This window comes from Sylvia atricapilla, chromosome 8, assembly GCF_009819655.1.
Source record: "Sylvia atricapilla isolate bSylAtr1 chromosome 8, bSylAtr1.pri, whole genome shotgun sequence".
Taxonomy (NCBI): Eukaryota; Metazoa; Chordata; class Aves; order Passeriformes; family Sylviidae; genus Sylvia; species Sylvia atricapilla.
Window position 1 is genome coordinate 20,341,780 of NC_089147.1, and position 23,564 is coordinate 20,365,343.

The following is a 23,564-nucleotide window of genomic DNA, read 5'->3' on the forward strand; positions in this document are numbered from 1 at the left end:
TACTGGAAGTTGCTGGAGGTAGGAGGAGATATTCTGGGCAACCTTCCCTGCATCTCATGAAGAAATCTCACTCATAACTATCAAAACATCCTTTGCTGTACTTCCTAACTACTGTTCACTGTGAGCTTTTCACTTCTCCCTTGTGCACTGTTCAACCTACCAGAAGATACTTCTGTTAAGCACAGATGATACCTGTAAAGTATTTAAGCATAAGCCAGGTAGGAGGCCTGGCAAAGAGAATGTACCTGACAAAGCTGCATGAGACATGATGATTGCCCTGGAATAATCACCAGAATTTTATGGAGCTGAACTCCATAGCTCAAACATGCTGCCAAACATGATCCACATTTAAAAGAAACCAGCAAAACCAGATACCCCCTCACTATACAGAATTACACACCTATTAGAAAACAAAGAGCATGTATATCCATTCTTCTACCCTGAAGAGTTTAACACAGGCCCAATTCTCACCCACAAAAAGCAGTCTGGCAGATGAAAGGATAACTGCTGTACCACTTGAAATAATGTGATGACTGTCATTTTTCCACACACTCCCTGTGAAAGACATACGTGCCTGGTTCTGCAGTGTATGTGACACATCAGAGTCAGCATCCACGTCTGTAAAACATGAGGGCTGGGGAGAAGGGAGGAAGGAGATGGAACAGAACAGTGTTCTGCCACTGCCTCTGTAATTTTGGAGCATTTGTACTTTTTTACAAAGCAGTCCCTGTGCAAGGTACTGAAGGTTTTACTCACAGTATACAATGAGAGCAAATAAGTTTTCCCAACTTGATCACTAACTTTCAGTGCCTTTTTAAACAAAAAGCTAGGAAGATCATCAGGGAGCACATCAGTAGTGTTGCTGTTGAAAGGTCTTAAAACAAACATGAACACGCCTTTGGAAAAAATTACTTAAGTAATGCAAAGAACAAGAGAACATCCCTAAAGGAAGCAGAAGGGACACTTTTTCCTCCCCCTCTAGCCTTATGAGGACTGCAATCTTAACAACCATAGTTATTCAAAAGTGGGTGTAGGAAGATAGGGGGAAGAAAGGATGGCATTGTTTATAGTACAGCAGGAGCCAAATGAGGAGAATAACTTCTGTGCAAGAACGGAAGAGTGAAAGGAAATGGGTAGGTAAAGACAATTGTAGGATTTGTACAGTACAGAAGAGAATCTCTTCCATGTAGGATGCAATTTCTTCCATGGAAAAGATGTTTCATCCATGGAGCTAGCTGACGTAACTCCTCCGGAATAGTAACCTTTCAATGTTTGTTATCCGTCGTTCTGTTACTAGACAGGTTGCGGTTCTTATAATTAGCACTTTTATCAGCTAAAAAGTCAAAACATTCCTTGCATCAATGTATTTAGTCTTATGTCACCTTAATGAGATGGGTGCCAATTAAGACTGAAGGAGGAGTGTCTGGTATGAATCATAAATACTTTAAAGGGTTCTCAAAGTATGAATAATCAACACTTTCTGAAAATAAACTTCCTGGAATAAGCGTCAGGGTCACTTCACATCAGCAAGTCTTTCTGATATCCTGGCCATTCCCCCTTTATTATAGGTAACAAGATGGAGGTACATAAAGGCACCAGACAGCTTCTTTAAAGGAATCATTCTTACAAACCTAAAAGGAGGGAGTTGTTTTTTCACCAGTTGTCAAGTACTTCAGATCTCACTAGGAAAATTACATTCCACCTGCAGAATGCTATACAACAGTTTGAAAACCCATTGAAAGGCATCTAATAAATCCCACGGGATGCAAAAAAAATGCCAACAAAAGGCCCACTGCACTCCTCTAGCACCCACACAAGCTTCTCTGCTGACAGATTCAGCAAAGTGGTTTGCTTGTGGACCTGCAGAAGTATGGCATTAAGCATTCAGTCCACAGTTGTGAAAATGCTTTCTTAACTGAACTGTGTCAGGACCAGAAATACATGCAGAGCCCATATTTTCTGACTAATAGTGTTATTTTACCAAATTACTTCTATGTGGACTCCTTCTCTACGGCAGCAGAGGAGTCCAATCAGGCTCTATTTATACATGCTTTTTTGTGGACTGCTCCAAGGATGACCATTAAGTAAAGCAAGTCTGCTTTCAATAGATTTAAGTCAGACAGGGAAGGGATCTGCCACTAACAAAAATTCCTGAAGGATCCACAAACAGAAAAGAATTGGAAAACAATTATTTTAAATGATGGTATGTTAATTATTGTCCTGAAAGTAATTTCCTGAAAGCAATTACACAGTCTAAACAGTCCCACTGCTATATGATGCTCTCAGAAAAAGAGCTAAATAATCTGGAAATGCATGTTGCAGCAAGGCAAAAATACAACAAAGCAAACTGAAAAAGGATCCCCAGGATTTGATGGAGCTGTGACAAGGATCCAAAAGAAACACATTTCACCATTAAACTTCTTCATGTTATTTCCAACTGATTTTTGAGACTAGGGCTGACTTGTAATAGATGTGAAAGAGATGAATGTCTCATTACCAAAAATAAATTTGTCTGTTAAGGATGACACAGAGAAGCAAAAGCATTGCACTGCCTATTATGGTATTGAGCAACAGATTTCACTGTCTCTGCTGTATGCCCATTTATTAAAAATGTGGCAAGCTTTACGAAAGAATTCCTGAGCTTCTTTGGTGCTCCCTTTAATTCCTCCATAATTCTTTGTATATATAAATATGTCAGGTCTGGAAAGAAGTGGGGCATGGACATAATTTACAGAGCTATTTTTCTATTCAAATACTGGTAAGAAAACAATAAAAAACGAAAGGGGAATAATGCAAAAAATTAAAGCAATGAAACAAATGTGCCTGCAATTCCCTGTCTAATCACCAGATGAAGCTCCTCAGAACAGCAGCAATAACATGTTTTTCTGCTTTTTTGACCACAGAGAGAGATCTCTCTCTGTGTCAGAACTAGATGCATCAGGTCCCAATGAGCTGAATCACGCTGCATCGCTGCCTGTGTTTCATGAACATGCGAGACACTACTTTAATAGGAAATGGGAGCTGGCTTTAGCATTACCAGCGTGTCACGCACGGCCACAACGCAGCGAGGCCTTTGTTCTCTTCCCAACGGGTTGCCTTTGGAAAATACCCTCCTAAGGCCAGGCAGAGTAGTAGAATTTATTCTCACAATTGATCTAACACAGACAGACCTCTCTGTCAAATATACACATGCACACACGCTCTCATAGCCATACTCACAGATTCTTGCCTTTCTTCTTGTTCTTTTGATGAGGTAAAAATCACTCCACAAAGCAAAATTGCACATCTGTGCAATCAGAAGAGTTTCTGTTCAGAGCACTGTTACACTTGAAATAAAAGAGCCTAGAAAATTTTCTCTGGAATATTGCTGCTTATGAGGTTCAAAGCTAGACATACATATAAAACCAGAAGCATAAAAGCCATATCATGCAGAAAATGGGATCCTGTGTTTTACTCAGCGATTCATCTGTCCTTTAAAGCAAATCCAGTTGAAGCAATTCCTCACTGGCATGCAGGAGGGCTAGATAGCTAAACAGGTCTCTTCCATCTCTAAGAAATTCATGCCTTGAATGGCTTATTTTTATTGACTTATCATACTGGCTGTTTGTGGGCAGAAGCATGTGCCTCATAGAAATGCCAGGATCACTCTTGCTTTGGGATGCTATTGCGTAAATGGAAGTGAATCAGACTTAAAACAAAAAGCATGATTTTGTTTCTAAAGGATTAAGGCCATATCATGAAGCATAATTTTCACATATACACAAAGAAGCTACAGCAATACCACCCTATAAACATTACATCAAGCAATCCAGCTCTTTCTGAGCTTTACTGCTCCTGCTTTACCACAGCTGATACCTGAGCTCTCTACAAAGATTAGAGCTGTAACACCTTGAGAACACTTTGAGCAGGGATTCCCTGAGTGCCCTGAGGCAGAAGCCTTGACACCTGACATGACCAGCAAGACAGAATAAATATGTTTTCTAAATACATGAAACTCTTAAAAGTGAAAGAATCCTCCTCTGCCTTAACACTATTTCCTTTATGCACATTTTTTTTTCTCAGCAGAGACATGGTAACATTTCAAGTCAGCAGGAGGAAATGCTGCATTTGTGGCCTTAGCTGATTAGGTCCTCAGCTAGTATAAACTGGGGCAGCTATGTGTATTCATAATCCAAGAGGAATGCCAACTCTGAGTATGCTTTCTGCCTTAAGGTGTTACTGTATCATCAATCTCAAATCACAACATTTATTAAAATGACATTTCTGACCAAATGAGCAAGAATGGAACTTCTATTTGCAAGATGAAGTACAGAGGGAAGGGGAAAAAAATCAGTCTCTTACCTTGAAAAAGCTTATTATACATTTCAGCATTAATTCACCACATGAGATTCTTCCCCTATCACCTGGAAGCAAGAAGCAGCCGGGGTGAGAGCACTTAAAAAACAGAGAATTCTTAATTTCTAGTTTTTAACTATCTGCAATTACCAAACCAGCTGCAGTTTTAAAAGTTAAGCAGCAAAACTTGAATACAGGAAAGGAAAGTCTGCTTTCACTGCTTGGAAACGTTCCTGATTTTTTCAGTAGGAACATTCAGCAGCGGACGTTAATATTTAACTCTGTGTTTTTCCAGTATTACACCAATCTTTCTCCAGGGATGCAGAGAAGTCAGTGGCATAGCTGAACTGTTATTATCCTTTAAAATCAAGAAAAGTGACCACCACAGAAAAACAGGAGCAAAAAATCCAAGAAGAAATTTACTAAAAAGATACTTTCCGTATCACACATCACAGAACATCTCAATGAAGCACCAATTCACACAGACAGTAAGCAATGAAAAAGGAGTTAATAAAAATTACTAACTGTCATATTTAAAGCTGCTCAGAGAGCAACAGTAGTGCTTCACTTGGTCACTCAGTCTTTCTGAAACGGCAGTAAGTCAGTCTCAAGAAAATCTTCAAACATTAGCCAGTGAACATCTGCTCTTACCTATACCATTGCTCCTCCAGCTGGTGGGGCAAACATAGCAAGCTCAGTGGAAAATGTCCCAGGTGCCCTACTGGAATGAATTCCTATTGTCTAGTTCTCTCTAATCTTGTTATGAGACACTCCCTTCTGCCTGACACTTTTTCCCTGAATGCTTTTTAAGTCCATTTCCTAGCTTTTGGAGTTAACTAGAAAGAAGACTTTCAAACCAAATGCCAAAAGGAATCTGTCCATGCTCACAGTGAGACATAAGCAAGAAACAACTGCACGCTCAGAGATGGTAGCACCTGAGGTCCTCTGATGAGCACCTGCCCCACATCCCCTCTTGTGCCAGAGCACAGAGGCATAGGATACTTGCAGTCCCATTCTTCAAACACACTGGACAAGAGAACACAGTTCTGACATTTCCTAGGGAAACTAGTGGTGAGTGATGGAAGAAGAAGAGACAAGCTGTTTTGAAGCTTCAAAGACTCTGGACAGAAAATGCCTTTAATGGTAGAAAACACAATGAGCATATAGAAATTGGCATGTATTTCCAGATGCCCACCTCGTTGTAACGAGATGCACAGGGAAAGCTGATACTCCTACAGACAGTAAAAGCTTCATCATATCAGTGCCTTCTACCCCCACCATTCTATTCAGCATCTTTAAGTGGGAGGTATTCTTCAGCCTTTCACACTTGACCTCTTAATTAAAGCATGATAAAATTAACATCTCAGACGCAATAGATCTTTTACCCACCTACATCAGTAATTAAACTAATTCTCAAGGGAGCAAGAACATTTGTTATGTGTAATGTAACTTTAGCTGGGGTATTCCAAAGAAGGAAAAAGAGCTGATGTAATAAATGCAGTCATTTATATTTTAATGGAGCTATTGTAAATGAAAGCAGAACACCTGTGACAGCTTGAGGCACCCCCAGCCAAATGAAATCTTTTGTGTCATGCAGGGACAGCACACTGCATATGGCCTCCCCATCTCCAGCTGCAATATTGAATAACTTAGTGAAGCAGATAAGCCTTATGTCTTCTCTGACTCTCAGATGCACTATAACCTGCTTTCAAAACAAGTAGAACTGTACCATATATAAGAACTCCATATTCATTCTACAAGAAAAGCTAGATAGGCCAAAGTAGGTCTAAGGACTTACTGGCAAGACATACTTTTGTATTTGCGAAAATCCATGCAGACCTTTACACAAGTCTAAGACACTACCACAACACAAATAATGGCACAATCTTAAGCAAAGAGTTCGTGTAATTAAAGATGGAAACAACACCACATGAGACTGGCAAAATTGAATATTCTCTTCATCCTGATGTATAAAAGTCCAAGCAATAAGAAAAAGGTCCAAGAAGTAACAAAAAAATGTACATGAAACAAAGGAGATATAGAGGATACTTGAAGAACTACAACAGCACAGAACACAAACCCCTTTCATTTAGGAAACAGGACTGACTGGTGACATCTTAGATGCATGTTTTAGGGCTTTGGTTTGTGCTTGAGCCCAAAAGCATGACAAACATTATTTCAGTTGTCAATTCTAGTCCTTGTTCAAAGGGTGTATTTACTCAGCTGAGGCATAACTGTTGAGAAACTTGGCCTGGCAAAAGTCTGTGCAGTGACTAGGTAACCTTGCTAAAGATTTGTCTTAATTGGCACACAGGCAATGCAGCCTCAGGGAGCTTCAGAGTCCTCCCTCCCAGGCATCTCCCTCATCCAGGGTTTAAATGCATAGTGTTCAGATTATAAGCAGCCAGCATGCATGTGACATGCTATCTCTCCCAAAAATCCAGTCAAATCCACACTAGGTAAGACCAAAATTCCCCCAGTCCTTCCCTGCTGTATTGCTAAGTATTCAAACTAACTACAAACAACAGTCTAAAAGCTCATCTTCAAGTTTAATTGATCCCATGACTCATTCATTCACAGCTACTCAGTTAAGACTGATTGACTGCCTGTCAGGAAAAAAACCCAACCAACCAACCAACCAACCAACCAAAAAATCCCAAAACACAATAACAACAACAACAACCCAATATATTATTTCTGAAAGAGATCAGCAACCTGGTAATCTTCCTGACACAGAAGCCATCACTTCAGCTGCTAGGAAGTCTATACCTTTGCCTGTACCTGGGGTTTATCAAATGAGTGGCCACCTCTCCAATCCCAAGGGAAGCATGTGCAATCCTGCCACTGGTATTATACGTCTGTTTACTGCAATCTCGTCAAAGGCCAAGGAATAGGCTCAACAAATTTAGCCTTGCATATTTAGGAATCGATCTATTGCTGCTCATCCAAATTTCAGTCACATAAACAAGTCATTTTGATTGCTGGGCATTCTGAACCAAGTTATCAAAATATTGAGTCCAAGGAAAAAAAATGAAGAAAAGTCTATTTCAATTGTATTTTTCTTGGCTTACACTGCTCTCTATGATTAATCTGTAAAATATTGCTAAGGAAATGAGACAGCTAAGTGGTCATTGTCTTAAGTGCACACTGAACATCTTACAGCAGTCAGTTTTTTTCACTTCTACTATGCAAAGCATCAAATACTGAACACACAACAGCTAAAATAATCAGAGGAATTCAGTCATGAATAAACAAGGCCAAAGTAGAACATGAATATAAAAATAGAGGATTTAAAACCTTTAATAAACAGATTCTTATCAGCCTATAGAAGGCAAAATTCATTGGGGAAGTTCCCATCATATCCAGGGTACCATCTGGAAAACTAAGAGAGTATTTTCAAAAGTAATTAAGATAACTTATTATGCTATCAACAGCATTAATTGGAGTACATATAGGCCCAAAAGAATTCTCAGCAAGTACAGTTAGAGAACCTTCTTCAGTCAATGGCTTTACACCAGTTTACAGTGTAACACCATAATAACAATACTAACACATAGTTTTAGTTCTCCTCTTTGTGCTTTTACTTGCCAACACAAGAATTTCAACCTTCAAATACATCTCAGCTATAGATCTAGCTATACATATAGCTATAGAACCCACACAAGCTTCTAATCTTCATTACAGCGCATCCAGTACCTTCCTTCTATATAGTATTGCTCTAAACTTACACTAGTGTAATTACACAAAATCACAGAATCAGCTAGGTTGTAAAAAAGCCTTTGAGATCATCAAGTCTAACCTCTGACCTAACACCACCTTGCCAACTACACCATAGCACTGAGTGCCACATCCAGTCTTCTTAAAGACATCCAGGGATGGTGACACCACCATCTGGGAAGCCCATTCCAATGCCCAATCACTCTTTCTGTAAAGAAATTCTTCCTTATGTCCAGGCTAACCTTGCCTTGGCACAGCTTAAGGCTGTGTCCTCTTGTTCTGTCACTGGTTGCCTGGGAGAAGAGGCCAACCCCCACCTGGCTACAGACTCCTGTCAGGAAGTTATACAGAGTGATGAGGTCTCCCCCGATCCACCTTTTCTCCAGGCTAAACAACCCCAGATCCTTCAGTCACTCCTCACAGGATTTGTGTTCCAGACCCCTCAGCAGCCTTGTTGCCCTTCTATGGACTCACCCAGTATCACAAAATCCTTTCTGAACTGAGAGCCCCAGACCTGAAATACAGCACTCAGGGTGGGGCCTCACCATTGCCAAGCACAGGATAAGACTCACTTCCCAATCCTTCTGACCACACTATTCCTGGTACAGGTCAGGATGACATTCTTGGCCACATGGGCACACTGCTGGCTCATGTTCAGGCAGCTGTTGACCAGAACCCCCAGGTCCCTTTCTGCTTGGCTGCTGTTCAGCCACTCTGTCCCCAGCCTGTAGCGCTGCATGTGCTTGTTGTGGCCGAAGTACAAGACCTGGCACTTGGTCTTGTTAAACCTTGTATCACTGAATTAGGTCCATCTACCCAGCCTGTCCAGGTCCCTCTGCAGAGTCCTCCTGCCCTTCAGCAGATCAACACTCCCCCTGAAACTTGTGTCATCTGCAAATTTGCTGATGTTGGGCTCAATCCCCTCATGCAGCTCATCAGTGAAGACATTAAACAGGACTGTGCCCAACACTGATCCCTGAGGAATACACTTAGTGACTGGCTACCAACTGGATGCAGCACCATTCACTGTTCACCATCCACCACCACTCTCTGGGCCCAGCCTTCCAGCCACCTTCACCCAGCAAAGGGTGCACCTGTCCAAGCCACGGGCTGCCAGCTCTTCCAGGAGATGGTGTCAAAAGCTCTGCTGAAGTCCAGGTAGACAACATCCACAGCCTTCCCCTCATCCACCAGGCAGGTCACCTATCCACCAGGTGCATTAACTTAATTTTTAAGATTTATTAAGGATTAGATGGAATATCACTAATACCTTAAGTGTTATAATTTCTAGAATCCCTTAAATTGTTTCAGGTAAAACAATTTTTAATACAGATGTACACAGGAGTACTGCCCACATGATCTAGATTTTACATTTGCAGATTTGACTCTACCCCATGAAATGGAAATGTACCAATGCCGAGAAGTGACACCTTCTTTTGTCCACCTCAGTAAAGAGTCAACTGTATGTCACTCAAACAAATCCTATGAATTATATGCCAGAATAACATAGTCCTTATATTTACAACACTAGGATATTCGACTACGACATTTTATATTCATATAAGCAAGAGATCTGTGAAGGAAAAACTACAATAAAGTAAAGAAGTCAGTCATTTTTTTTCCCTATAAGAGAAGTTTTGAAAGTTTCAGATATGGAATGAAATATGAAACTTGTTCCTGAATCTTTTGACAAATAACAGTAGCCACTGATTAGGATACAATTTAATAAATAAAAGAACTTTAGTGGTCTGATTAAGACAAGACAGATAAAGGTTCATATTAAGCCAGAGGATGACCTGCTCTCCATTTATTTAGACATAGGACGCTGCTCCAACTTCACAGAGGGAGGGTACCATGGTATGAAGAGCAAAATTCATCTCTCCATTGTGTCTGGAGCGACTAGTTTCCAGCAGATGCTTCTAAGGTCATGATTTCTGTTAGAAGCATTCCCAAAAAAGTGTTAGAAATGAAAGGGAGAATGATGCTCCAAAACTATACTGGCAAAAATGTTGCTGTCTCCATCCAGAGACACTGGAGTGCATTAGCTTTGAGGTCATTAAATTTCTGCTGTTGGAGAAGGAACAGGGCAGGAGACAGTAAATCACTCACTTGAGAAACTCTCCCAGAAAATCTCTTGAGACCAAAAGGACTGAGGCTATCTATTATCACTGCATGGAATGTAACCCCTCTGAAAATATGGTCTGAAGGAAAAACATCCTGAGCTGGACCACAGAGAACATTTGAAAAGTAATCACTCTGTACAAGGCATAGCTTAAGACCTGTAAAAATTCTCTAGACAAGTCTGCTTAGGATTAGGTCATTCAGAGTGCCTGGTACCTGACCTGCTATCTGACCTGGACAGGGTCATAGGAGGGGACATAGGAGGAAGTCAGAGGAACATAGATAGTTTGTTACTCTTCTGTCTACTTTTCTGAATATCCTTCCTCATCCCTCAAATAAAAAAAAGCGGGGGGGGGGGGGGTGTGTGGAGAATAAATAAGTTTCTTGCCACACATCATCCTTGATGACCTTACACTTGAATGTGATTCTATGCTTATATCATAATTAGATCCCAGCTAATCATCATTTCAAGATAGCCAAAACTGTCAACCTTTCCTATCAGAGACAACAGGTTAGGGACATTAAACTGCAATTTACAGTTTCCTTGTTACTCTGAGGCTGCCAGAAACTGAAAATTATGACTGCAAAATAGCAGTATTTTTCATTCAAATCCCAGGGCATTAATTACATAAATATTATTATATACTGCATTTAACGGTCTCTCCCCAGCAACCTTGCTAGGCCCTTTTAATAATGCACAAGCATCATTTCATTCCCATGAAATGGAGGAAACCATGTTCAGCACAACTGCAGATGTCACTGTGAGGTGTTCCCACATAAACATAACAGGCATCAACCTCTACTCATATCCAGTGGCAAAAATTGGCCTTTTATTACCGTTGCATGTTCAATGATATCAGAAAGGATAAAGTATTTCATGAGGACAAGAGCAATGGTGCCCCAGTGAAGGACATGTCATCACTTCCGATTAGAAGTTCATGAGCACAAAGGCTATTTTTATTTTAGTGATGCAGCCAAAATAGCACCAGTCTCAGCCACCCAAGCGAGAAACAAAACAAAAATTAAGGGAGAAAAGGAGGAAAAAATCTCCAAATTTGAAAAAGAAGGGTTGCCATGTAGTCACACTTCCATAGTAAGAAAGAAAACACTGCTAGTCTCCTTCAGGAGCGAAGTTTACAGGCTCAAGAGAATGGAGAGTGTTTTTTCTTTTTTTTCCCCCAAGCTTTGTTTTTCATCCAGATTACAGTTCATTAAGACAGAAGAAGGAGCTAAAGAACAGAGGAGCAGAAAGAAGTACATTTTCTCCTCTACAGCCTAATAACTCCTGCCTGGTTTCAATCTTCTGTAACTACTGGGTACCATTACAAATTCCCTCAGGAAGTCAGGACAACTCTAATTAGTCCGTGATAGTGAAAGATACCTTCAACTGCTATATCCTGTCTATCACAACCTGGAGGCCATCGGAAATTTAAACAAACTAAAGCATGGAGGGATTTGACCCAGACCAGCTATGCCTGAATTCCTATTAAACCCTAGTGCCCATAGCCAGCAGATGGGACTATCAAAAATCCAGGTGACAGGGAGAGGACACTAGACACCAATTAAAATACCAATAGCTATCTATCATCACTGTGAGCACTAGAGCACCTTAGGAAAGGGAAACACTACTGTGGATTAGGTCTACAGTACTACAATGCATGTTTCCTGGTTTTGCCATGCTATGTTAAAGCTAAAAAAGGAATACAAGAATAAAAAAAGAGGTTAGGCTTAGAGTTTTTTGGTTCAGAAGCTAAGAAAATAAAAGCTTTTCCTACTGTGCCCACATGCTCCATTTTATGACTGAACCAAAGCATATAACAAGGTCCCTATTTTTATAGATGGAAGAAACACAGGAACAGAGCTTCTAATTTAGTTACAGTTCATACCACCTCCCAAACCCTTATCATCACACCCACATGGGCACCTGGAGCCAGCCTTCAAATGTAAAGAAGGTGATTCCATTTTACAGCATTCAATTACAGCTGAAGAGACCGTCAAATAAAAAGAGACTACTGGCACCAAGACGATGAAAGGTGCAATGCCAGAGGCCATACTTGTCACAGAGGTAAGTTGGGGGACCCTGAGGTGAAGAGCAGAGTTCAGCTTCCTTGGAAGAAAGCTTTCTGAATAACTTGCACAAGTCACTAAAAAATATGCATAATGAGATAGGGAAAAATGCAGTGCAAGATTGATTCTAGAAGAACAACCATATTTCAACTCATAATTTTATCTGTCCTCTGGCTCTGAACACAATGTAACATGTATGCTCATGTATACTGCAAACTGAACCACCATAACAGGATGAGGAAAGACTTCCAAATGAAGTTGTTTCAGGGGGGTTGGGGCTCAGTTTTTTCCTTTTTTTTTTTTTTTTTTTTTTTTTTTTTTTTTTTTTTTTTTTTTTTTTTTTTTCCCCAAACCCACAATACATTCAGCATACTGCTGAACTGATACAACATATTACTTGAAGAACACCTCTGCTCTGGATGGTTCACACATACAGAAGCTTAGATCCAGGATGTCAAATAAAGTGAGAATAAATGAATTGGAAGAGGTCTGAAAAACCAACATTCAGTAGCAGCCATTGCTACAGTTTGAGAGTACAAGAAACCACTCAGCAGTGTCATAAGGATGTATTACACATTACTGCTTTAGGCTCAATGAAAATTGCCTTCCACTTTTTCTGAAGCTTACACTTCATTGCATGATCCATCAAGGAGGCAGATTAAAAAAGATACTTTCATTTAACCACTGATAAAATGTTTCCACACTACAATATTTGTTTGAAATGTAAGCTTTTTGCAGCAAGAACTAAACCTACTTTTGTTTAGAGCCTGAAAAATGGAGGCTGTAGTCCTGTGTCCTACCAGCACTACTGTAATACGAATAGTGTAATAAAATAATTGTCTCCTTTCTTCCTAACTTTGAGGGGCCACATCCATCAAATGCAGCTATATGGAAATAGGAGATACAATATCCTTTCATCCTCACCACCCTTTACAGATACCCAGACTGCAGTAAAAAACAGTTTGTCATTTCACTTTTAGTAGACATAGAGCACTTAAGGTAAATGACCTGAGGAAAACAGGTCTTGAGGAAGTCTGTAAGCTACTGAGAAAATGAGCCTCTTTTCCTTTGACTTTGTCTCTACAGAGCAGATATCATGGATTTTAAGATAACAAATAAAGTCAAATACCACTTCCTGACTCTGAATCTTGTTCTTGGCACTACATAAAGAATAATATCCACAGATCTTCACAACAATAGGGCTTTTTTATTGGTGGTGGTGTTCTTTTCAGAAGCTGTTTTTTCCAAGATACACACATTTCCCACAGCTCACACTGAGGTATCTGATCAGGTTTTAGACTCTTATCTTACAGTCCTTGTCTCTTGTTAGTGAGTTCATCTCTGGGAATAGTGCTACAAAAAGTGCTGAAAAGAGAAAGATGTCGCAAAGGATCTTGTGTGAAAAGCTATTTTGGTTTAAGTGTTTTAAATCTAAAAGGCTTTTCATTCTGATTCCCCAACAAATCATTTCAGTTCATGTTTAATAAAAAAAATGTTCACGGTAGATTATTATAGATGAATTGCTACTGCCAGGGAATCATTTGAGCTCTTAATAGGAAAGCATAATGCCTGTCAAACAAATAAACAATAATATTTAGAACACTCAAAGCATCCTATCAAATGGAGAGATTGCAACACTGCACGTATCACCTAACCTAGCAGACACACACAGGAGTTATTCTGTTCTCAACCTGCAATGTCATTTACCAAAATACTTTCTTTGTCTGAGCATCAAATATCTTATTTGTGAGGACTTTGGACTAATGCAAGATCCCTACCAACAAGCAACCTGATGCCTGATACACAGTGAACTGGACTAGTTACATCACAGCACCTTTTGTTCATACAAAATAAAAACCATCTTGAAGGACACATTCAACTGAGGTCTTAGGCATTAAAGACACACATTTCTATAGTTCTAATGGTTTGTTTACCCTTCATCTACCTGTACTTGCATCAGATACTACACAATCTTAATTTCTGCTCATATTTACTTCTAAGCCTTTAATACTTGGTTCATGTCCTGCCTCCACACAATTCTAGGCAGTGATAAAAGATGGAATCTATTGTAGCCCCATAAAAACACTGTCTTAAAAACTTAAAGCCTGGGAATCAGTCATCACAACACATTCCATTATATTTGTTTCTTCCCCATTTAGCATGCTCAATAATCTACCCCCACTTTGCCTTGTAACAGTCACAATAAAAACCCAGTACACATGCAGATTCCACATCTAACAATTTCAAATGTTACTTAAACTAGAATAAACTGCAAAATTTCCAGAAGGAGGCTTACAATAAATATTCAGACTTTCGTCTTTAATGTGAGAATGGGTCTGAAACTTTTCTTGTACAATATATTTTCCTACGTAACAGGAGTCTCCGCATAAACAGAAATTAAATATTCATTAATTGTATTTGGTATGCAAGTGAGCAGAAAACAAAACTGCCTATTGCAGCAAAAAAGGAAGCAGACATATTCAAGAACCTGGAATGAACAATTTTAAAGAGGATATTAATGGACTTCTATTTAATAGCTTACTACAAAGTTTCAGTATTTTCAAGTGACAGCAGCATGCCATTGCAACTATGAATACAGTAATATTTTCTCAGCTGTGTTTACAGCCTTTGCTAACTACTGCTCAAAAACAGGTGTTTTGTCTTCTCCATGTGGTACATTCTCAGAAAAGTGTTATTGACTTTTTCTACTCAGGATATTCAGAGAGGTCCAAGGTATTTGGGAAACCCAACTGTTATTAAGAATCTCATGCCTTTCAGCACCTGTGAAATTCCCAGTAAAATAAACAAGGGAATTTGTCTTGACACTTTAAATTTAGCTTTTGAGACAAAATAGCTCTTTGGAATTTGGGGCTTAAATTGTATGACACAGAGTGCTTCTCTCATCAGTATACCTAACCAATACCACTTCACTGTCTTTTGCTACTGATTATCCTCCTTTGTCCTAAGAAAAGAATATGCTAGGAATATCATTCCCAGATAAAACACTTTAACTTAGAAATATGAACCTCTTCTGCTTCAGATTATAAGACTTCGTCCATCAACTCTAAGAACACAACAAATACAAAAAGCTCTACCATGCGGTCCAGCCCTGGGATACATAGAGCCACCCTTTATTACTGAGAGCGACTCTACCATGACATTGTTGTATGTTAGTAAAGGTTTTTCTCACTTCTCTTGACTTCTCTACCTTTACCAGCTTTTAATGGTAAGTGTTCTTCAGCCTCCAGTAAATTACAGGTGTATTTGACAATGTAATAATTTCCAAGGGTTATCAAATATTTGACATCTAGAAGTAAATAAAGAGAAATTCCTCTCAGTGTTTCTGAGAAATCACTTTGCATTAATCCTCAAAGAAGACTTAAGAGAGAATGAAAAATGACCACTGTGTGATGCTAGAAGATCCAGATAGACCACGTGAAACATTGCCCTTGGAATTCACTGCTCACTTTAAACAACCTTGCTGAATGGTCAACAGATGAATCAGAAATAGATCAGTCTCTCTCAAACTCGTTCAGCAGCATTGAGATAAATGGCATTGCTTAGACTGTCCCTTTTTAAGTGCCCAAGTCTGGTGTTGTGACTACTGTGCATTTTAGTTCAAGATCACAATAAGCACTTTAGACCACCAAAAATTCAAGAAAAGCCTGGCTCCTTCCACCACCAATGGAGGAGAGTAAACATAATGTCTATGCTACATACCTATCACTGGCATTTGAACAGGGTCCAAAGTGATATCCCAACAAGTCAAAAGATTCTCAACCCACATAAACTATAGAAAATTTAATTCTGATGTAAGTGGACATAATACCAAAGTCAAGGACAGATTAATTTAAAAGTTAGCTGAATTTAGCCACATGCTTGAAAACAAACTTCTCCCTTGAGCAAGAACCCTCTCAATTGACTGTTAAGAACTTAGTGCCAATTCTCTGAGATATATAAAATTGATAATCATCACATACCTAAATGTCCCCAAAGATCTAAATATCAAAATGTCTAAAAATCACACTGCTGCACAGCAGAATTTTTGAAGACCTTTTGAGGATTTACAGGACACAATTCTGCAGCGTCTGAAGTTTTTGCATGTTTTCTCATTTCTCTGCTAGGAGAAACATGAAGCTAACTACTACGTTTAAAGAATATTTCTTTTAAATTTTCAAGAATCTTCACTGGAAACAAAAATAAGTTCCTAAAGGACTGTCTACTGGACATGTGCCCAAAAAACCAAACATGCAAGAACTCCATGCTGAACAAAATTAATCCAAGGAATGGCAGTGGTTTGAGGAGATAGTAAGGTTCAAGCTGATGAGATATCAGCCATGAATTTCTCCGACAGTTGCTAATGTCTCTTGTAAGTCTTCATTCATATCAATAGAAGTCTGAAATGACTCCAGACTAAGCCCAGCTGGTGCTGAAAGTAGCACCGGCCACTATGTATCCTATCAGCCTCACATCCACTCCAGCCCAGCCCTGAAACAGCGGCTCACAAACTGGTGACTCACAGCACTCTGAAAAACACACATCAATAACAAATTCAAAGCCTGTCACCTCTTCTTTAGTGATTTCAATTGAATGAGTAATTTCAAAAGTCTGCCAAAAACTGTTGTGCAAAGGCCTTGGGGGTGGCTTCCAGGCTAGCTCCCAGGATCCGACAGGCAGCTATACAAAGGTGTTTAGGCACCTGGAGATACATGAAGTCTCTTAATAAGATCTACAGTGTGAATTAGGATTCTAATTTACTTAGGCAATTCTGAAATCCCATTTAGAGTCTAATGGCTCTTAAGCAAATAAATACCTTGAAAATCTGACTCCAGGTCACTTAAAGTATAAAGATTATAACAATGGATGTCAGCAGTCAACAGTCTCAACACAAAGGCTGCATGCCTTGTCCAGAGATGCAATTTACCCTCTCAGAGACAAATACCCTGGAAGAAGAATAAAAGACTTTCTAAAATGTATGTGGAGGAGACTGGGCAGCCTTATTAGCGTAACCATTTGCTACTTAGAGATTCTGCACTTTAAAAGGAGTATTGAATGGCATAAAAGATTACTATTTCTAATTATATCTAGTATTAAATATATATAAACACCACTTTTATAACATTTCCTCCAAGTTAATAGATCACAATATCAATTATTACTAGGGAGGATTCTAAACAAACACCAAATGGTGCTTCAAACAGAAAAAGACCAAAAACTATTTCTTACGCATTGAAGAGTGCCAAAATACAAAAATAGTCAAACACATATAATTTCCTTACCACCCTTTGAGGATCCTTCCCTTTGGGAAGCTGTCTTGCCAGCAAATACCCAGCTGCCATTCCCAGAGTAGTACAGTTCTATCCCAAACCCTTACATCAGATATTTGCAGATCTGCCACAGTATAGTCCAAAGATGAGAGCTTAAAAAAGGTTTTTGATTCCACTGTAGAACCAGCAGATCTTCACCCTCCTGTCACTGTGCTTTAACAAGAGAAATTAATGCTTTTCTGAAGGCTGGGTTGTAAAAGCTGGAATCAGTGCCTGCAATGGTTTAAAAATGGTTTGGTTCTGTTAAAGGCAATGTTGATTAACACCAACTGGGGATGTAAATTTTAACAGTCTCTTCTAGGCACAGAAGGGTTTCATTCTTCAGTAGCTAAACTGAGATTACAGTGATTTCAAGATGTAGTTTTTAAAAAGTGCTTAAAAAACACATAATCCAGCCGCACCTAAAAATTCCTGTTTTTTCCCTGAAACGGTGCAGAGCAGAATTGCAGAACAGTGTCGCTCCCTCATTAAATTGGCCAATGCACGTAAACACAAATGAAATCATGCCTCACTGAAAAATATTTTCTAGCTACTCACTAAAATAGCTTTGAGAGATCAGGTCCATACATGGAATAAAATGGCTTTCTCTGCCTAAGAAAAGAAGTCCTAAGCCAAACTCTCCTCTGGAATGACATTTTAACTATTATAAACAGTTTAAAGGCAAATGTAGAGCAGAGCAATGTAGTTTTATACAATCACAGCAACAACACTGAGATTTATTCTGCTCTGAATTAAGCTCTTTGTATTGTTTCTACTTAAAAAGGAAAAGTATCAAATATAACAATTCCTACAAATTTATCTTTCACAACAAACATTTTCATATTCTATTTGCAATTTCACCAAACAAAAGCAGGCCCTAGTCAAGTGGCAGAATTTTGGCTGTACTCTTCTGAAAACATTGTAAGCCTTGCCCTTTCTACCACTCAGGCAACTTAAATGGAGGAGTCCTCCCACAACTTTTCCAGTAAACTTTGCAACAATAGTCACATAAAACTCTTGTTATACATGACTTAGATAAAAAAGAGATGCTTTTCAAAATATTTACTTGAACCCTTGAATTTATATCAGAAATGTAGAATCTTCATACAGAGAAAAATCCCTTCCAAGCACCCTGTAATGTTCAGAGCATGGTGGGATGAGTCATTAACCCTCACAACTTCCTAGTACACTGTGTACAACCATTCTCATTCTTTCTGGGAGCAGAGGGGAGAAACAAAAGAAAAAGGCTCAGCAGCACGCAGCATTATGACAAATTGTAAGACAAATAACTGACATTTTAGTTCCAGTTCACAAGTGGTTGTGAATGTTTGTATTTAAAGCATAATGCAGATTTACACAGAAACTAAAGGACAAAAATGACATGTGCGAAGTGTTATAAAGCCACCTGAAACACAGCCCTTAGCAGGGCCTTTTCCCTACACCTGACCCCTTCCCAGGACCCAGACACATCTCTCTCCCCATGGTGTCCTGGTGTAGCATCATCACAGACATCGATCAAAGCATGTTTAAATCTATGATACTTATGTGGAGGTGGATTTGGTGTGACAACCCCTCCTTCCCATTTCACACGTGAATTAATGAAGGTGCACAACGGTGGGCAGACACCAACAGGAGCACGGGGCTCGCAAGGGGTTCCAGCAGCCAGCCCAGGCACACTGGGGAGAAGCTACTCAATAACCTGAACCTCAGATACATCAGAATTATTGAGAAGAGAATGAAAAGCCTGACTGAAAAAGAAATCAGAATAATAGTGACAAAAGAGAAAAATAAGCAGATGACAAGTGTTAAACTTGAATAGAAGACTGTTTAGGAAAAATAGAATGTCTAGGTTTAGTCAGGACCATAGCAGACCCAGCAAGAAAGAGTTGCTAAGTATTACTTCAGATAAAATTTCAGAATAGCAGCACCGCCAACAAAGAATTACAGAAGTAGAGAATTTTGACTCTAAGCCCATGGATGAGGAAATACAACCATAATAGTTTAAAGGAGAAATTTCACACAGAACATTTGGACACAGAAATTGCAATCACAGGTCCTGTCCAGCCTGGGTCTGACACACATTTTTATCATTATTATTGGACAATTTAATGGATGATTTTTGTGCCTTATAACAGCCACTCACTGCATTTAGGACTTATACTACAGCTCATTAGAAATCTAAGAGTTGCAACAACGAGCTCTGAATTAAAGTTTTTGTGGTACAAATAATTCTGGGCTTCAAATTGCAGAACTTGGCTATCTTAGAATCTTTATGCAATTTATCTTTATGCAATAAAACCTGAGTTTACCTGACCACTTTGAAACCAGGGCTATGGCTAAACCTTCACAAATCAGGGCAACTGCCTTTCTCAACTCAAGAATTTTGTCTTAATCAAAGTTTTGCATTCTTTCAGATAACTTCATAATTAGACATTTTGAATCTTTACTGTATTTTATTTTTTCTTGTTTGGTTCAGAACTTTAGAAATTCCATTCCAGTGCTTCCCTCTGAAATTCCTTCTACTGTTTTCCGGAGAAACAATAATCCTGTAATAGGACACCTTGGTATTGTAATGAAAATAATTCTTCATTTTTCATTTTCCAAGCATGTTAAGAAGGAGGTTGGAGAGAAGAGTTCATACTTAATCATCTGAAGTACTTAATAAATAATTTTAAGTGCCTGAAAAGCATCAATAACTAATTAACTAACTAATTTAAATCTGAGCCGAAGCCATCCAATTTTTATCTCAATTTTAAAATACCATATATATATAATCTTAAAGGATGCTCAGATTCTGGGTTCAGACCTTAGCCATGAAAGAATAGGAAAACAAAAAAGAATTCTGAGCACTCACATTATTCAGATATTATTTTGGAGGAGGAAGGATCAGCTGTAGAGATATCCACATACGAAAGTCACGGAATTTTTGTGGATGCTTTTGTCTGTCATTTAACAATCACGTATTGTCACTGACCTCTTTACTGGTTGCCATCATGCTGCTTGGGAGAGGAAATAAAAAGACCAGTGTCTACTGTTCCAGACAGAAACCATGACAATATATTAAAAATGCTGAATTTAAATTCTACTCTAGACTGATTAGACTGAAAGACAAGTTGGAGTGAAATAGTGTCAGGTTCAGTGAACCAAGTGTAAAGGTCTTTATGACTACATTGGCATTTCTGGCTCAGCTGCAGGCATCAGTGACTATATTCGACTAGATCACCTGAGAATTTAAATAGAATCACACATTTCTAATGAAAAAAGGGCCCATGTAAGTAATACAGTTCCATATCACCTTAATTACAAATTGTAATTACAATTATACCAGCACTGCTACTGGGATGTAATTACTGCAACTAAGCTTCTCCACGCACGATGCAAGCATTTTCATGGGAGCTTCATGCAGCATCACCTGAACTTGCATTAGAAAATCAGTGACAAGGATCAGAATGTGGACTGTCCAGGCATCAGGATGGGGCTTTTGCTGCTCTGAGTTGCCTCAGAAATAGAAAGAAAAAAAATTAGTTTCTATATCTAATAGTCAGGTTCCTTGAAGCAGGAGCTGTAAGTATGCGACGGCATTTTCCCTCAAAGAAAATGGACAGTCACTGTACTCCATGGAAAATACACTTCAGTGATCATTCCAAATTCATGATGATGATGGCCCTTAAGGCCAAAAACGACCAACTTAACTGAACTCACAGAATTCTTCTCCTATTCCTGTGCTTCCAAAAAAAGAAGGATCTGGAATTCTCGGCTACCTAAGTACCTAGAGAGACAGCTTTCTAGTCAGTTACCAGCCTTAACAGCACCCAAAAACATGGTATCCAACATAGGGTTTCCTTCTCAACATGCTGGTATGATGAATTTAACACAGAGAAGACATTACAGTCCTTTTACATTAACTTTGCAAGGTTGTTTCCCCCGATTTAGTGTCAGTGTTCACCAGAACCACAGATCTGAAAGATGGCACTGGAGCAATCAAACATAGCTCTAGTGACAGCAATTTGCTGAAATCCACATCAGACTTCTTCTTCTAACCTTGTCTGAACTTAGGCCTGAATAAAGTAAACCAGAACAGGAAAAGTGTCACCTCTCATCCATTTCCTACAGATAGCAGCAACAATGTGAGGAAGAGCTGAGGCTGTAAAGATTTGCATTTCTCCTCTTCCATTCTTGCATTCTCCTTAATGTCTTCTCATGGTTGTTCTCTCTCTCATAAAGCAGCACCTGAGAGACATGTTCCCCATGGTATTTATACGGGATTTATAAACCACCGGCTTGTCCAAAGGAGCAAAGCCTGTGCAAGGTTCTTAACTACGGAAACAACATGTGAGTCAGCGGTGGCTTCACTGATGGCACAGTACTCACATTATTCACAGTTCTTCAGCAAGGACAGCAGGCACATCTCTTGCTCCAAAAGCACAAATCCCTTAACAAGCAGATAATGATTTTCAATACGCTCCAATAGCTACTCCAAAGGCAGGAGAGGACTTAGGATAATTCTCGCAGTTTAAATAGTTACCATTTATCCTACAGAGCATTGAGTACATAGGCACACAAACCTACCAAAAAATCAGCCCATCACAAAGCACTAACAGAATACTTTATAATCCCCAAAAACACCTAAGGGAATATGCTTTCTGCTTTATAAATTAGTTTAAGAGAAAAGATCTAATTTTCATACTACTCTAAGCTTCTCAGGGAATCAGTCAATTAAACTGGCTAGCGATGTTGAAGTAATTGAGAAACAGTTCCTAGAAGACATTACATACCTACACACATAGTATGAACCAAGTATATAGAGTTAAGCAAGACAGAAGCAGGAGTCTAGAGTTTGTTTTCTGTCTGGAACTGAAGGACAGGGTGGGATTTTATGAGTTCCCTTATTTCCTAGGAAAGGAGGACAATCCTGGTCTGTATTACCAGACAGATTCTGCCTAGCAGCATTCTCAGCCCTGTGCATCTGCATCACCCCCAGTAACACATTCATACAAACACTGATCCTTTATCAAAGGCAGGTTTTACACAACAAGACACAGTGGCATCATAAAAATCAAAATCCTCTGGCAAAAAGAAATGGGATCATTCCCTAAAATGGGAGTAATTACTAGTCATCAATAATAGCAAAAAAAGATGTTTCCCAAACTCCTCCATGCTCTGTGGAACAGAAATTATGAAGATAACTGTACAACTGAGGAGATAAAAATTGCAACTCAGAGATTTTTTTACTTCCAGCACACAGTGGCCGCCTGGCCAATTTCATACAAAACGTGTTCAACAAATTAGTCAGTATTTACTACCATAATTTCTATCTTGCTTATCAGTCTAATACATATATAGCACAGACTTCCAAGGTAAAATACATAAAAGATGACCTTTTCAGTTCTGTGCCATTTTTTTTTAATCCCCAAAGGCCTGAAAACTTTAAAATGAGAAGAGAGGTGTGTTCAAATTATTTTTTTTTTTTGCCACTTGCTCCTTTCATTTAAAGTATGTTATTTTTCTACTTTTCTTATTCTTTCTTATCTACTTTTCTTATTCTGTAGTCTCCTTAGATGTCTTAGACACAGACTTAAAGCTCCTTCATCCATCTATCTGACCAAGCTGTTACATTCTGGCAAACAGCAACTTTTCTCCCAAATATTTATTCAGGTGTTCAAAAGCTTGGAGATTTTATTTGTTTTAAACTTTTAAGCAATAATAAAAATAAAAGAAATAAAAACATTTCTTCCCTGGACAGTTAGCTTCTATTCTTGTAACAACTCTGAGATAATTCTACCACATCATCAATAATGCATATATGCTCTGGAAGAAATTATTTTTTTAAAAAAGGAAAAGAAAAGGAAACGGACATGCTTTTCTCTAGAAGAAACTAGAGGTACAAAACAGAGGGACCCTTTGGGCCTCTCTTATATAAAACAGGGAAAAAAAACCACATAATAAATTACAAGCGCACTTTTTATCTTTCATAGATGACTTAATGATAGCTTGCAGAAGTCCCCTGAAGAACATTAA

At 38.9% G+C, this 23,564-nt stretch overlaps 1 protein-coding gene across 2 annotated transcripts in view; it reads right to left on the reverse strand.

Moving 5' to 3' along the window:
• The window catches only part of SORBS1 (sorbin and SH3 domain containing 1), a 161,917-nt gene that overhangs the window by 124,805 nt on the left and 13,548 nt on the right, over positions 1-23,564 (reverse strand). The window contains exon 1 of one of the 2 annotated variants that reach the window (XM_066323992.1): positions 4,342-4,430. The exons of the other annotated variant lie outside the window; for it this stretch is intronic. The gene's annotated coding sequence lies outside the window, so the exon portion shown is untranslated. Of the gene's footprint in view, positions 1-4,341; positions 4,431-23,564 lie in introns of those variants that run through there. 2 annotated transcript variants of the gene reach the window in all.